Genomic DNA, 15094 nt, shown 5'->3' with positions numbered 1-15094 from the left:
TGACGCAAATGAAAGCTTAACTCTTAAACGGTAATTTGAATCAATCAGTTTGCAGAGAGTCGGGCACAGGCAATATAGCTGATCTTGGTGTATCTCTTTCTTAGTCATTTACGTAAATCGGATATGCAATCGATAACTTAATTACGCAATAATTGTTATCCAAAATACCGTGTTTCCATACGAATTCTATTATGGATACATGTAAATGTGTGGGCACGTATATATGCGTGTGCCCAATTCAAAGTTCAAACACGATGCGCTGGATGTAAGCACTCCATGCTATCTCACATGTGCTGTTTTCAAATCTCAAATACAATAAAAGATTATAAATCATATTCGATAATTATTTCTGGGTGCTCCTTTTTTTTCTCATTTCCTCTATCGCTCCTCGGTGCTGTTGTTATACACAAAACTTGAGCAAAAAATCATTTGTCATTCTATTGCGGTGCAGAAGAAAGCCGAAGCGACAAGAAATGATGCCAACTTATCGAACGATAGAGGTACATGGAGAGGGAGAGAAGAGAAAGAGTGACATAGGAAAAATAATAATGAAAAAAGACGAAGAAAACCCGAAAGATCAAGAAAAGAAAATTACAAACCGTATACGAGCATATTCAGTAGATTATCAAATGGCATCTTGCAAAAGCGTAAACTAAATCACAGGCAAAATAAATACTTCCACTTCCGAGTTTGTGAAAAGTTTACTCTTCGGCACACAACACTTACCCATTACACGGAGAGAATAAATATAAATTGAATCCAAATGGTAGATTGCAAAGCGATAGAGCCATTCGTGTATATCTCTCAGTGACAGAGACGAGCATCGAAAGATAGAGACGGAAAAAAAACAGCAGCAACAACGAACCAGCAACACAAACATCGTTCAACGAATGTACGAAAAGTGAATAAAGAAAATGACGCCACACATATACACAAACAGAACAGCAAACATAAACAGAAATCCGAATACGAATACACACCGTACGCAAAAAGTACTGAAAGAAATAAAGGCGAAGGCAACGACGACGATGACGGAAACAACGGCAACTAAAGAACGAATAAGAATAGAAAAGGAAGCATTTATTCAAAGGTATGCAGTATATTGGCATTTATACGGATGGAGCAAAGGAAATGCTGTGTAGAATGAGCCGCGCTCATACAGTGGATGCTCCATTCAATTTTTGTTGTGTGTGCTTGGCGTGTATTTGGTGCGCTTGCTAATATTATTAGCTTGGTTGAAATGATGTGTCTCTATACCACCAGCCACCTTAGTTTGGCTTCTTCTACATCTTCCGGTACCCAATCTATATGCCGAAAACTACCGCACTCCCATCGTTATTTGTGTGGGTGGACGTGTGTGTGTGTATGTGCGAAGCAATAAAGAGACTATAAATATTATGGTTTATTATATTATGTGTGGATCGAATGTACAAATCTGTATGCATGGGTACATATTCAATGGTCGTTGATGATGGTGGCGACAACAACAACACCAGAAAGATACAAAATATGTTCTTTGGCTCTTAGAAAGTGCATTGTGCGCATGACCCTCGTTACTTTTTTTTCGCACCAAAAGTCAGCCAATCCCGAAAATACTTAAAAAATGAATCTATACACCGAATTGAAAAGTCTTCAACCTTGTCCTTATTGATATGAACAATTTACCTTCTCCATCATCGACGCTTGTTTCTCTTCAGTTCATCTTTCACCTATCCAAAAATGGTTATGCCATAGTATTTTTTTTTTCTTGAGTTTTTTGCGGTTGCTTTTCAAAGTGAGGACAAGGGTCGAATGATTCGTTTTTTTTTTTTTTTTTGAAAATTAATGCGATTATCTCCGGATTTTCAGGATTGACTAGCCTTATCAAAGGTATGTATAAATACAAATAACGAAGGTATTCATTGTGTATGCGGCAACGGCGGCTACTTCATCACACATTTTATGAGATGAGTGTAAACGAAATGTACGACGCACGAACACGGTTTGATGTTCATCGAAACAACGAGCAAACTATAACGATTTGAATTGGAAAAGAGCTAAAGAAATACAATTCACATCGGAGCAAAGAGTTGGTTGAGAGGAAAATCAAGCAATAGATAAGAACCTTCTAATGAAACGCGTGTTATGTGTTCTCTGCTCTCTTTCTCTCAATCTCCATGTTTTTGCCTTTTGCATTGAAACGCGCATGCAAAATGTAAATACATAATATTCACATCATCAAACATGTATAGCATGCATATTCTCCATGCCTCACACTATGTTGCGACCACTGCCATCGTCATTCTCGATTGAAGATACAACGAATAAAGGACTCTCTCTCGCTCTCTCTATCTCTTGGCAAACGTTATAAACATAACGCAGAATATTATAAAAGGTTCATTTAATATCAAAAACGTTCTCATCCACTTACACTTATAGTTCGACAATCAGTATGAAAAAAATCTTTCCACATTTTTCCACTCCTCTCAATTCAGTATGTATGTTTTTACGCTCCGATTCTGTTCTCTTTTTCATTATTCTCTTTCATTTCGCTCTCAAACATACCCAATCAATACGTTTTGTTCATTTTTATTCATCATATCCCTGCTGACAAATAATTTTGATATTTCCTGACTAAAGGTTTCGACTTAAAATTGAAATGCTATTGCAATCGATTCATTGAAATGCGATTCGTCACAGTGGCGTTTGTGTTTGGGCCATTTCTTTGTGCAAAAATCCGACATCGATGTGAGAACGAAAAGAAGAAAAAAAAAACCGAAAATGCCCCTCCATGAATTCTAAGAAATCATATTTTCAATTTCGAACGAAAATGTCATATCGTTTTTAGCGGCAGCAACTCAGATTGAATACAATAGACATAGAAAGAGAAAGCTCATACACATTCGAAGAATGAATGTATTTCAAATTAAATGTTCCGTTATATCATTTCCAATGACCAATTACTAATAGGACGATTCATCTTTTTGTACGTTATGGCTTTTTATTTGCTCGTTATGGCTTGCGCTATATTATTATTTCGTACTCCGCTTATTTTTTTTACGCCGGTCAACATATTATATAGTTCTTGCAAAGTGATTGAAATCCTTGATATGTGAATCAAGCGCAACGAAGATAAATCCTTCAACAGCAGCGGTAACAAAAATTTCGTAACAATGAACATCATTCTTAATATGACCCGAGCGAGAAAGGGAGAAAAATCACGTCGAAAAGAACACAATATAATAAACCTGCCTGATTTTTTCATAATAATCCGGGCCGGACGAATTCAAGTCAATTTTTTTTTTAAAAACCGGATGGAATCCGGGCGACACGATTCGTAAAAGTCCAAGCGGAATCCGATTTATTGTATATCCTGGCTGGTTTACAATATAATTATTCATTTTGTTCTGTTGTTTGTTGCCAAATTCTCTCTGAGCGCATCAGATATTCATTCCAACAAACAAACACAAACATACACATATTTGCTCATTTTGGATCAAAAGTCGGTTCGAATCGGTTTGAAAAACCTATTCCGTCTTACACACGCCTCAGTTCATTCCGATTTATGCAGAGCATATAGTCCTTTTACGGAATTTTTTTCGCTTGAATTCATTCGAATGGCAAACAAAAAGAACCACACTCAAAACTTTGTAGTACGATGCGCACGCTTACACCTGGAAGGCAAACGGGAACACTTATGGAAAATAATTCGGCAATAAGCTGTTAATGGAACACATACTTGTCAGATTCAAGAATTTCAATGTGATTTTATTTGGTCGGGTTGCACATTTATAATATAAATACATGTATGTACTCTGCAACGCATATCATCCATCATATTGTGCAAATTATTTCATAAGTTGACTTAATATAGTTTGTTTATGGATTTCTCTTTTACGTAGGTTGCTCCATAATTTTTTTTAAAATGGTACTTATAGTGTTGCCCGATGTAAACCATTGTCATATTCGTAAAGTTTGATGTTTTGGTATGTATTCGTGCCCTGAACCTTTTGTCGTACGAACGCTATTTGTATTGTTTACAGTGACTGGTAAACTGCGACTCAACAAAAAAATGAATTTTACACGTGAAGATTTTCGTAAAATGATTTACTACGATTTTCGAAGTAAATTATCTCAACAACAGTGTTTCGATCGACTTCATTTGGCCTTTGGCAATGAAGCACCAACCCTTCAGACAATTTATAACTGGTACCGAGAATTCCGTTGCGGTCGTAGTTCGCTCAAAGACGAGTTTCATACAGGTCGTCCAAAATCGGCTGTTGTGCCACAAAACATCGATGCTGTCAGAAAACTGATTATGGAAGATCGTCATGTGACCTACCGTGAGATTGAGGCATCTTTGGGCATTTCATCCCACAGCATACATACAATTTTGCATGAACATTTAGCCGTAAAAAAGATTTGCTCTCGTTGGATCCCACATAAATTGACCGATGAACAAAAAATGGCTCGTGTGAGTTGGTGTAAAGAAATGCTCAAGAAATTCAATCGTGGTGCTTCAAAAGACGTTAATAAAATCGTCACTGGTGACGAATCGTGGATATATGCCTATGAGCCCGAAACGAAACAGCAGTCGACTGTATGGGTCTTCCAAAATGAAGATAACCCAACGAAAGTTGTTCGAGCAAGAAGCACTTCGAAGCGAATGGTCGCCTGTTTTTTCGGGAGAAGTGGTCATGTGGCAACCGTTCCACTAGAGGATCGTAAGACCGTCAATTCTGATTGGTATACCACCATTTGTTTGCCCGAAGTGTTTGGTGAAATAAGAAAAAACAACCACCGTCGCAAAATAATTCTTCATCACGATAATGCGAGCTCTCACACATCTTTTCAAACTACTCGATTTTTGACCGGTCAAAACATCGAACTGATGGGTCATCCACCGTACAGTCCTGACCTGGCACCCAATGACTTTTTTTTGTTCCCAAGCGTGAAGAAAAAACTACGTGGTCAACGATTTTCGACACCAGAAGAAGCAGTTGAAGCGTTCAAAACACACGTTTTGGAGATATCAGTTTCGGAGTGGCACGAATGCTATGACAAATGGTTTCATCGAATGCAAAAGTGAATCGATCATCTCGGGGAATATTTTGAAAAACAATAAAACCATTTTCGACAAAAAACAACTGTGTTATATATGTTTTTAAAAAAAATTATGGAGCAACCCTCGTACTTGATGTATCATCAAGTTTTAAAATTGTTTTCGGTTAGTTTGTTTGTTTGTGACACGCATATCTCAAGCAACGTGTCAGTTAACAATTTGAACCCATTTTTTTCTGATTCCTGAGCACAATCAACAGATAACACATTGAAAATGACTAACTCGATTTATTTAAATTCAATTCAGTTATACATCGATACATCAAGCATTAGTTCCAAATAAATTGGCAGATTATTTTGCCTTCAGTCTAGTATATGGAGAGAAGAAGCAAATAAGATTTAGAAAGAGAGATGGAGAGAGATAGAGAAGAAGACAGAGAAAACAACTTCAATATGATGCACAACGCTCAAATTATGCGATAAGTGAACCAACAAAATAGTCACAACAGACACCAAAATCAATGGAACACAGTTTAATGAATCCGAATCCGAACCGTACGCGCTTATGAAAATATTTCTTTTTTCTGTTCTCTAGACATGAGACAGAGAGAAAGAGAGAGATGTGTATAGATTTGTAGGTCAGTCGCAGTATGTGTGTGTGTGTGTGTCGGCGATAAAATCGTGTACAACCGTAAATGCCACTTACTAAATGGTAGTCGCAGTGCTAATGAAATCGACAAAGTTGCTACCGTCATAGTAGCAATGCAGTTTGCACTTTATATTAGGTTTCTCGGGCTGTCGGTTTTACATTTCATTTAAAATGCAAATTATGTATAAAATGATGTGAATATCTGTACGTATTCCTTAAAATGCAATTAAAAAGATAGAGCGAAAAAAAAACTGTGTATGAGCGAACGAAAGACATCAGTAACCCTGGCGGCGGTGACGAAGATGATGGTGGTGCGCGTGTCGCGAGACTCATCGAATCGAGTGTGTTTATAGTGCGCACACAATATCTTGCACATGTTTCCGTATTACGTCTATTTGTAGTTAGATTTATGTTCATTTTTCAATTCATTAAAAAAATATTAAAACCAAACGGACAAATGTAGAATTGTACATACATAAAAAATGTATGCTATTTCATTAATATATTCAAACGAACAGAGAATTAAAAAAAAATATTTTTATTTTTTGTTTAATTGTATCTTAAGTGTATGCAAATATTTGCAAAAGATTAAACAAAATGCATTTTTCAATGTGTAAAATCAAATCGATGTTTCATTTTCAATTGTTATTTATTGTGCTGCATGTCAGCGAAAAATGTCATCCGAATGAGTAAGCGAATGAATTGTGTTCACATTGCTGGTAAAACAGGCGAAAATAGAGAATGTCTTTTATCACTTTAAATATTTGTTTTAGTTCATAAATAAAATAAGTTCACTTTTAATAACATAAAACAAGATATAAATATTTATTTTTTAATGATGTTTGCTTGCATATTGCCACATTTCTATGGTAACATCAGCCTCTATCGTGTAGCCTCAAATCACAGATACGAAACAGTCAAGTGTACGTTGATATATAAAATGTTTGTCAATGTCTGCATACATGCAGCATGGTACGTAGGTAGGTGCACGTATGCATGGTTATTCTCTCTATGCGAAATTCGAATAGATTTGTGCGCACACAAAAGAAGACAGCACAAGAACAAGATGAAAAACTGTGTATATTGCTGACAAGAGCAAAAGCCATTTACATGTTCATTATATTGTGTCTCTCTCTCTCTCTTTGTCACACTCTCTCTTTCTCTTGCTGTGCACTTGCAATGTACTAGTCATATAGTAGATAATGATTCGTTCAACTGAAATAGTTATTTCAACTATTATGTCATCCATGACTTTATGAAATTTGAGCTTGTACACTTTGTATATTTTCCAGTTGTTTGTTATCCTACTTGAAAGCACACCGCACAACAGATCCGCACACGCACATTTCAAACACACTTTGGCACTAACTATTTCTTCTTCTCAAATTGTCTGCTTTTGCTTCCATTTTAATGCATTGCGTATTGCTCTTATCACATTCCGTAGACAAACTATCTGAATATACGCGTACAGTATTTTTTTCTTCATTTCATTGCTTACGTTCATCAAACCAGCGACATTAGCCGACATTATTATTGAGTGGAAAATTACTTGAGCAAAGAATTAAGATTATAATTTATTTTTAGATTCTAGTTGGTTCTCTTCCAATTCAGTCTTTTATGAATGCGCGCATTTGACGACGAACACATCGACTTCGAATGGAAAAATAAGTGTGATGAGAAAAAACAACAACAAAAGTCTATGTGCACTTCGGTAAATCATCTAAATATGAATAGATAGCCCGCCGGAAGGAATTCAGACGATTGATTTATTTGAAAATTCGCTTTGTTTGTGGTTCTAATCACATAGGTGGTTTATTGGTGCCACTCAACCCAGTTCAGTTCATATCTGTCCCTTTTTGCGTATATTGTAAGTCTATCTCGCATTTATTTGCGATTTGTTATCAATTCTTCTTTCGCACATACGAAATTTTGAATGTGTATCTTCTTTTAGATAAAATAACACATTGAATTAAAAACTAACTTAATTTGGATCATTTTTTCTAATTTTCGGTTCATCAAATCGAATGCCAGCAATAGTGTAGCAAATTTTGTGTGCACATTAGTTATGCAGTCAACAATGAAAATAATAAAACGAATCAAATAAAACCACCATCAAAAAAATAAATAACTGAATTAATGAATGTATGCATGTAAATTGTATTGAATTCACGCCTTTCCACATTCAATCGATTGTTTTTCTCTCTTTTTTTTTTGAATGTTCACCTCATAGTTTTAGCACATTGACTTAAATATCGGTCCATAGCATTGAGGAAATCAATATATTGGTTTCTCCATTAAATCGCATGTGGTTTCATTTTTGTTATGTTGTTTCAGCCCATCCAATTCAAATTGGAAGTTATAAGATCAAGCATTTCATTCATTTTACTTATTATTTCGCATCACACGGTCATTCTCTATTCGATTCCAATTTGCGTCACTTAATCAAGCAATCTAGGTTAAGAATGTCAGCATCAATGTGTATAGTATACTGTCTCAGGAAGAAAAATGTTGTGACAGACATACAAAAAAAACCCTCGTCATACACACAGATGAATGGATATCATTTGAAATTTGATGAGAAAATGGCTAGTTGGTTTCACATGATAACCGTTTACGTTTGTTATTGCTTTTATCACAAATGTCATGTCGCTAACTTGCAGATGAAGCTTTTCATTTCATGGCCATAAACTTGGTTCAATTTTCATATTAGATGTATTTATTGCTTCACTTCGCCAGATTGTGCGCCACATATAGAAAATTGATGTAAAAAAATGTTGTAGAATGATGGAAAAAAGCACAAAATAAACCGGAGTAAAAAAGTTCCCACTGTAATACATCGAATGCCGTTCAAGCGAATTCCATAAGCGAACGAAACGACAACAAGAAAGCACAATGAAAACATTCATATAAATTGTGTCCAAATTTTCAATAAAAAAACTTTTTAACCCGAAGTGGAAAATTGCTTACATTCAACCAAAGTTCAACAAATTATAATTTTATCTCAAGTTTTTGTGTTGTGAATGAATTGTTGGAAAACTTGCCCGAACTTTTTAATACTTTAAACAATTTTTTTTTTTCGTGTACATATACAATCGGATGCAATTCATCTGACGACATCAATGACTTATCAACTAAGTGATTTATGGTGATTCAAGTTTTGTTTGTCATTTTGTAATTGAGTGTGTGTATGTTTTGTCGAATCAATGTGCAATTTACATGATGAGATAAATGAAATTAGATGTTCGATTAAACTGCCATATTTAACGATGATTTAGTTAATTGAATTTTGACATCAAAACTTGAAACTCACACTCACCGGACTTATGTTCGACAATTATCGTTGTGTGAATCTACTTTTTTCTACAATGTTAAACATATCAAATGAAAATTGAAATTAATGCAAATGAAACCATCATCAGATTAGAAAAGTAATCAAACGATAAAACAAAAATAATAGTGAAAATATCTCAAGCCGATCAAATTTTTCATTGATTTCATCGTCAATTTGCAGCTCATTTATCTGTACATCATTGCATGATTTCCAATTCAATTTGTGGTCCGTACTATTTTTCATGAATCGAATGCAATTAAGACGTATCGAGAAATGCAACAGTAAATTCCGTCTACGTTTTATTTTAACAAAAGCATCTAAAGTTAATTGTACATTTTGAACAACGTGTTTTCTCTTATTTTTATGTGGCCAAATTAAGGGCAGCAATCAAATCGATTTATCTTGGGCAGCAACAACAACGCATTATTCGCGAATAGCTTAGCTTCTCCATTTGCTATTTATTGGTTTTATTGACGTAATATGAGAATTTTCAAAGTGGTTTCACTTTATTGGCTCTCTATCTCTCCATTTCGTTCTTGGGTTTGGTTCGAACAATGACGGTCAGTGGAATTGCCATTTTGGCGTCTAGCTACAGTGCTACATACCAAAGCATAGTCGGCAACGCAATGGAACTTTTGGTGTTTGTTGTCTTCCAGCTCTTGAGGCCACTCATATTACACGCATGTGGGCGTAATTGTTTGTGTATGAATTCGTACGCAATCATATCAATTAAATGTTCAATTGTACAGGCAATGTATAGAGTGATCCAAAATTTGTACAAATAATTGCTTGTATTTTCAAACAAGCATACGTGAACACCGTAGATACTCATATCGCACATAACAAGTAACTAGAAAGATATGCTGACACAACATAAATGGCATATTGTGTTCCCGTTCCAGTTAAACTTTTGTGTATACGGTGAACAATTCATTCGTGCTATGTGTATTTCAATTTGAACGCGTCAAACACAAAGTGCGGTAGGCCCCCGAAACAATATTGGCGGCTTTATACACAGACCTCGATGTCGTTGAGCATGTTTAAATAACCATAAATAATTTTGTCTCACACTTGTTACACACCGTTGTGCATGTACTGTATGTGCATTAGGGTGTTTCCACATGGAAAATATTAAAAAGTGGCTAGTATCATTTTGAAGAGCGTAAAATTCTGTATAAGATTATGTGATTTTCGATGCTGATTGGTCGCCGATGTCACTTCCTGAACTAAAAACACATTTGTAAATTGATTTCATGTCGCATTCACGCCAAAATCTGTAATTGATGAAAATATAAGATTGAACAAAATTAAAAACATAAAAAATAATTTTAATATCAATATTATTGCTTGAATATTAAAAAAGTAACACAAAAACTAACAATTTTACCACAATGAACCAAAACAATGCAAAATCGCCAATTCATTTGACAGAATGACATTTGAAGCGTGATTTGCTCACGCATGACAAATGACAGGTTATGTGTCAAATGAATTGGCGATTTTGCATTGTTTTGGTTTATTGTGGTAAAATTGTGAGTTTTTGTGTTACTTTTATTAATATTTAAGCAATTATTTTTATATTAAAATTATTTTTTATGTTTTTAATTTAGTTCAATCTTATAATTTCATCAATTACAGATTTTGGCGTGAATGCAACATGGAATCAATTTACAAATGTGTTTTTGATCCAGGAAGTGACATCGGCGACCAATCAGCATCAAAAATCAAATCATCTTATACAGAATTTAACGCTCTTCAAAATGATAATAGCCACTTTTTAATATTTTTCATGTGGAAACACCCTAATGTGCATATAGCCAAGCAAATGGGCAAGTGCTCTCACTCACGCGTTCACTAGTTGTACTCATCGAATACCGTAAATGCAACAAAAAACACTTGTGTCTATTACGATGCAATATGTATTTATTAACTGACGAAAAATTGCACTAATTAAATCTGGTATATAAGCCGTTTGGGGAATTTTCAATTTTTTTTTTCATCATAAAACTGACATTGTACACTGTAAATGGGAAAATTTTCAAAATATTATTAATACAAGAACTTTACATATAACAATTTTATACGAAAATTCAGTCAAATTATGTTCACAGTACACCAAACGAATGGAAATATTGGATAAGGAGATTTTTCATATGCAAGAAATGCAAGTCAACCGATTTTCCACCCGAATATCCAGCATATCCGATTACGATTTTATCGAATTTATCGCCGAACTTCAAATTTTCCGCAGATACAAAGTTCACTTGCGAGTGCGTGATATTATATGGAACCAAAATGTTTTCAATGCTGGCCGTTACAAAGTTATAGTTAATTTGACATATGGTCTTTCAGATTTGGAGGTTGAAGCGATTTCATGAACTGGTAACTGCACCAAACAGGTATACGCACAAATGTCATTCTCTACTTCGTTCGCACACTGTTTAGATAAACAAAAGATTCGCGAAAATTCGGATATCAATTACTTTTCAGCATTTTGCATCATTAATTGCACCTTCTGTTAAACTTTTGATTCAGTAATTGCGTTTAATTATATTCATTCACGAATTCAGTAAATTATAGTTTTGTCCGCACCGATACGGCTGCATAGTCAACGATCGATAAACACATCCCAATGAGCGCATATATAAAATCAATTTGTTCAAATTAAATGAAATGTGAGCTGAGTGCGACATAGCACTTTTACGGAATTTAACAAATTGAGAGTGAAAAAAACTTGAGATAATGAATTTTGTTTTGCATAAATTAATAAATATATGGTAAAGGGACAAAATATTCAAGGAGGAAAAAAATCAACATATTTTCAACCAATCAAAATCGAGGAAACAATAAATTCTATATAATTAATGATGTAATCAAATCACCTCAATAATTGATAAGTGCTTCCATTTCGATCGATTGAAATGTGAATCGAGAATTTCAATTAAGTACTTGTTTCTCTTTATCACATCTGGTTATAATTGCCTACTACTATGAATTGAATGTTTTTTTTTCTCTTCCACTACGTTTGTTGCTCATTTTTGTGTGTGCATTTATTAAATAATCTATCATTGATAGCTCTATTTACTTAATTCTCTCACCTTAATTCATTGATTGCTCCAATATGAATGTGTCACTTCATAAAGCGAAAGTAAAGCGGTGTATGGTTGATTTCTTCTCTTTCTTTCTTTACCCAACATCAATTTCGTTCGTTTTGTTTGTTCTGCCAGTATCTATCTTGTGTTGCTACTTTTACGTTCTGAATTGTTGTATAAATATATCTCTCTCTCTATCACGATTCGTTCTGTTGATACAATACAATGTGTATAAATTAGTATTTGATGACGGCCACAACAACAGCAACGATTTATAGTATAAATTGTTTTACTCGCACTTGTATATACAATTCCGATTTTTTTCTTCTACTTTCGTTTTAAACATGTAACATGCAAACAGAAAAATTACCACAGTAACGTAACGAGAAAAAAACAACAACAATCATTGACAACATCAACAACAACAATAACAGAACGTAAAATTTGATTGCTCGCTGCGTCCGAAACTTACTTAGAATGGACAAAGTCGCCGTTATTACACTTGGTTATGTTTATTGTTCCGTTTCTGGTGTCAACTGTATATAATTTCGATAGATTTGTGCAATTGTCCGTGTCAAATATCCAATTCACTTGTTTTTTTTGGTTCTCAAATGTTCGTAATCTTTCAATTGATATTTCAACCCGTCTGTTTACATTCACGCCTTTGTGTTATTTTTATTTTTAATCTTATTCAATTGATGCGATTTGTTCTTTTATCATCGATCACTTATCTTGTCATTTGGCTGTCAGTCTAACAATCTTTAACTTAGCGCCAAACGAAAAAAAAACGCTCTTTTCTTCTCTTTTCAATTCTGTTTCTTTTTGTATGTGCTGCAATGATTCGATGCAGTCTTTAACATATAGATGAAACCGACATCCACATTCCTCGATCCATTGATTGATTTATTCACTGAATGATGACTTTTGTCATATTTTGATTCACATTAACACCGTCTCGATTTTCTATTGTCTAGTTCTATTCGATATATGGGTGAAATTCCGTGCGCAAATCGAATGATAAATCAAAATCGAAATGGGAATGAAACGAAATTGAGCACACAAAATAACACACGATTTTAATTCGTATTCTTCTTCTAACTCTCTATCAAATTAACAAATTACTTTACTCGTCTCACTTATCTCAATTGAATCAGGCGCGACAAGCGTTAAAAAAACACTCACTCACACACACACACACCAAATTATACAATTCAATCACACAAAAAGTAGTTGAAGAAGAAAATACAAATAAAACTGTTTAAAAAAAATCGAAACACGTGAGAGACAGAAAGAGAGAGCAAAAAATAAATACGCGAAATTCAAGTGAATAAAGTTTTAATCCACGATATAACAACCGAATGTGATTTAATTTGCACACCTTTATCGTTGAAAGTATCCATGTATCAATTGCATTTCTTTCGTCAAACAAGCGAATAACTTTATTTGGCTTCTGTCGTCGTCGATGAAGCAATGAACTATTGTCATTATTTATACGTCCATACAATGTATATATTTACTCTTTTGTAAACATAATAAAAAAAAAGAAGAAAAATTGCTGTTTCGTTGTTCACTTTGTCGAAGCGGAATTACTTTTGATTCAACAACATGTGAACCCATCCAAAATAATAACATATGACACTGTCTCATCAAAGTTCTTTTCTTTTAAATTAATTTTGATTCAATTGATTTTTGTCTTTCTCGTACGTCTCGCGTAATTCAGCGCGATTTATATATATTTTTTTCATTGAACTTTTGAATGTATAGTAATAAGTTACAAATAAAATAATAATAATATTATCATTATTTTTTCGCGGATTTTACAATGTCGCGGCTTGATGACACTGAACACTTTTATGTTGACCGTATGACAAATAGAAAATAAATTGATACTCTTTTATGATTTGACTTCAGTGTTTTGCATAAACTTTTGATTGTCAATCGAATTACAAATATATACATATATCTTCAGTTTTTTTTTTATTATTCGTCTCCGCGCGCTCGCTGTCTATGCACAGTTTATGAACAAATACATGCACATAGGTAAGCATACATACAGTCAATTTACAAATAGTAGACGACAGTAAAACACCATAGTGGAATTGAAAATATATGTATAGAGTAAACCGAATTTGTGTACTTTTTTATTCTTGTATTTCCTTGCATTCAACAACACAATATACACAGATTACTGAGAGTGAGAAAATCCCGTCGACAACAGCGACGACAACGACGACGACAAAGACGACGATAATCTCTAGCAAAAGCGCAGTGTGTAGTCAAAATGGCCACCACACAGTTTGATGATAATAAAATGTGCAATTCATATGTTTAAACACGAAAGTGTTTATTCAAGCGCTTTGGAAACCTCTTCTTCTTTTTCCAGCGTTTTTTTCTCCTCATTCGCTGATACCAAATATATTTAATGGAAACGCTTGAATCCATTCATCGGACAGAGACGGAACGAGTGCCAGACCATTTGAGTGTGTATTCATTCAGAGAGTCGACGTAAAAGTGAGATATTGCGAGTAGACAGAAATGGAGTAAATCAAATGTCAGGCCAATGTATTGCCCGATGTATTCGGCATTGCTTTACGCTCAAGTATACATTTCTACTTGGTGTTGAGGAATTTGTCGGTTTTTTTTTTTAAAGAATGGAATACTGATGCAATTCAAAGCTTTAGAAATCAATTGATTTGTTTCTTTGGCAAAAAATCTCTTGGAATTAAATGACACTTCATTAAAAATTCAAACGATTTGATAACAAATTGGGGATATTTTTTTTCTTCACCAATGACAGTTACATCATTCAAAAATTTTCGAACATGGGACATTTTCAACATATATAGAAGCATTTGCGCGAAATGGCCTTTTCCGTGGTATGTGTATGACAGATTGACATACCGGCTTTAAATGAAAGTATTTTTGACAGAACCAATGGAATATTCAAATTAACATGCTCTCGTTTTATCAATCCTTTTGAAA

General features: G+C 34.2%; 1 protein-coding gene across 3 annotated transcripts in view; it reads right to left on the bottom strand.

Annotated features, from left to right (window-relative positions):
* The window catches only part of LOC116337713 (flocculation protein FLO11), a 121777-nt gene extending 107847 nt beyond the window's left edge, over window positions 1-13930 (bottom strand). For 2 of the 3 annotated variants that reach the window (XM_031762504.1, XM_031762506.1), the window contains exons 1-2: window positions 13491-13930; window positions 12119-13088 (exon numbers count right to left, since the gene is read on the bottom strand). The gene's annotated coding sequence lies outside the window, so the exon portion shown is untranslated. The remainder of the gene's footprint in view (window positions 1-12118; window positions 13089-13490) is intronic. The other variant, XM_031762507.1, reaches the window with a different exon arrangement.
* Between the last annotated feature and the right edge of the window lie 1164 nt (window positions 13931-15094).

This window comes from Contarinia nasturtii, unplaced genomic scaffold, assembly GCF_009176525.2.
Source record: "Contarinia nasturtii isolate CC-2019 unplaced genomic scaffold, AAFC_CNas_1.1 Cnas_scaffold_285, whole genome shotgun sequence".
NCBI classification, from domain to species: Eukaryota; Metazoa; Arthropoda; class Insecta; order Diptera; family Cecidomyiidae; genus Contarinia; species Contarinia nasturtii.
The sequence above is the reverse complement of the archived record's forward strand: the minus strand, read 5'-3'. Positions and strand labels throughout refer to the sequence as shown.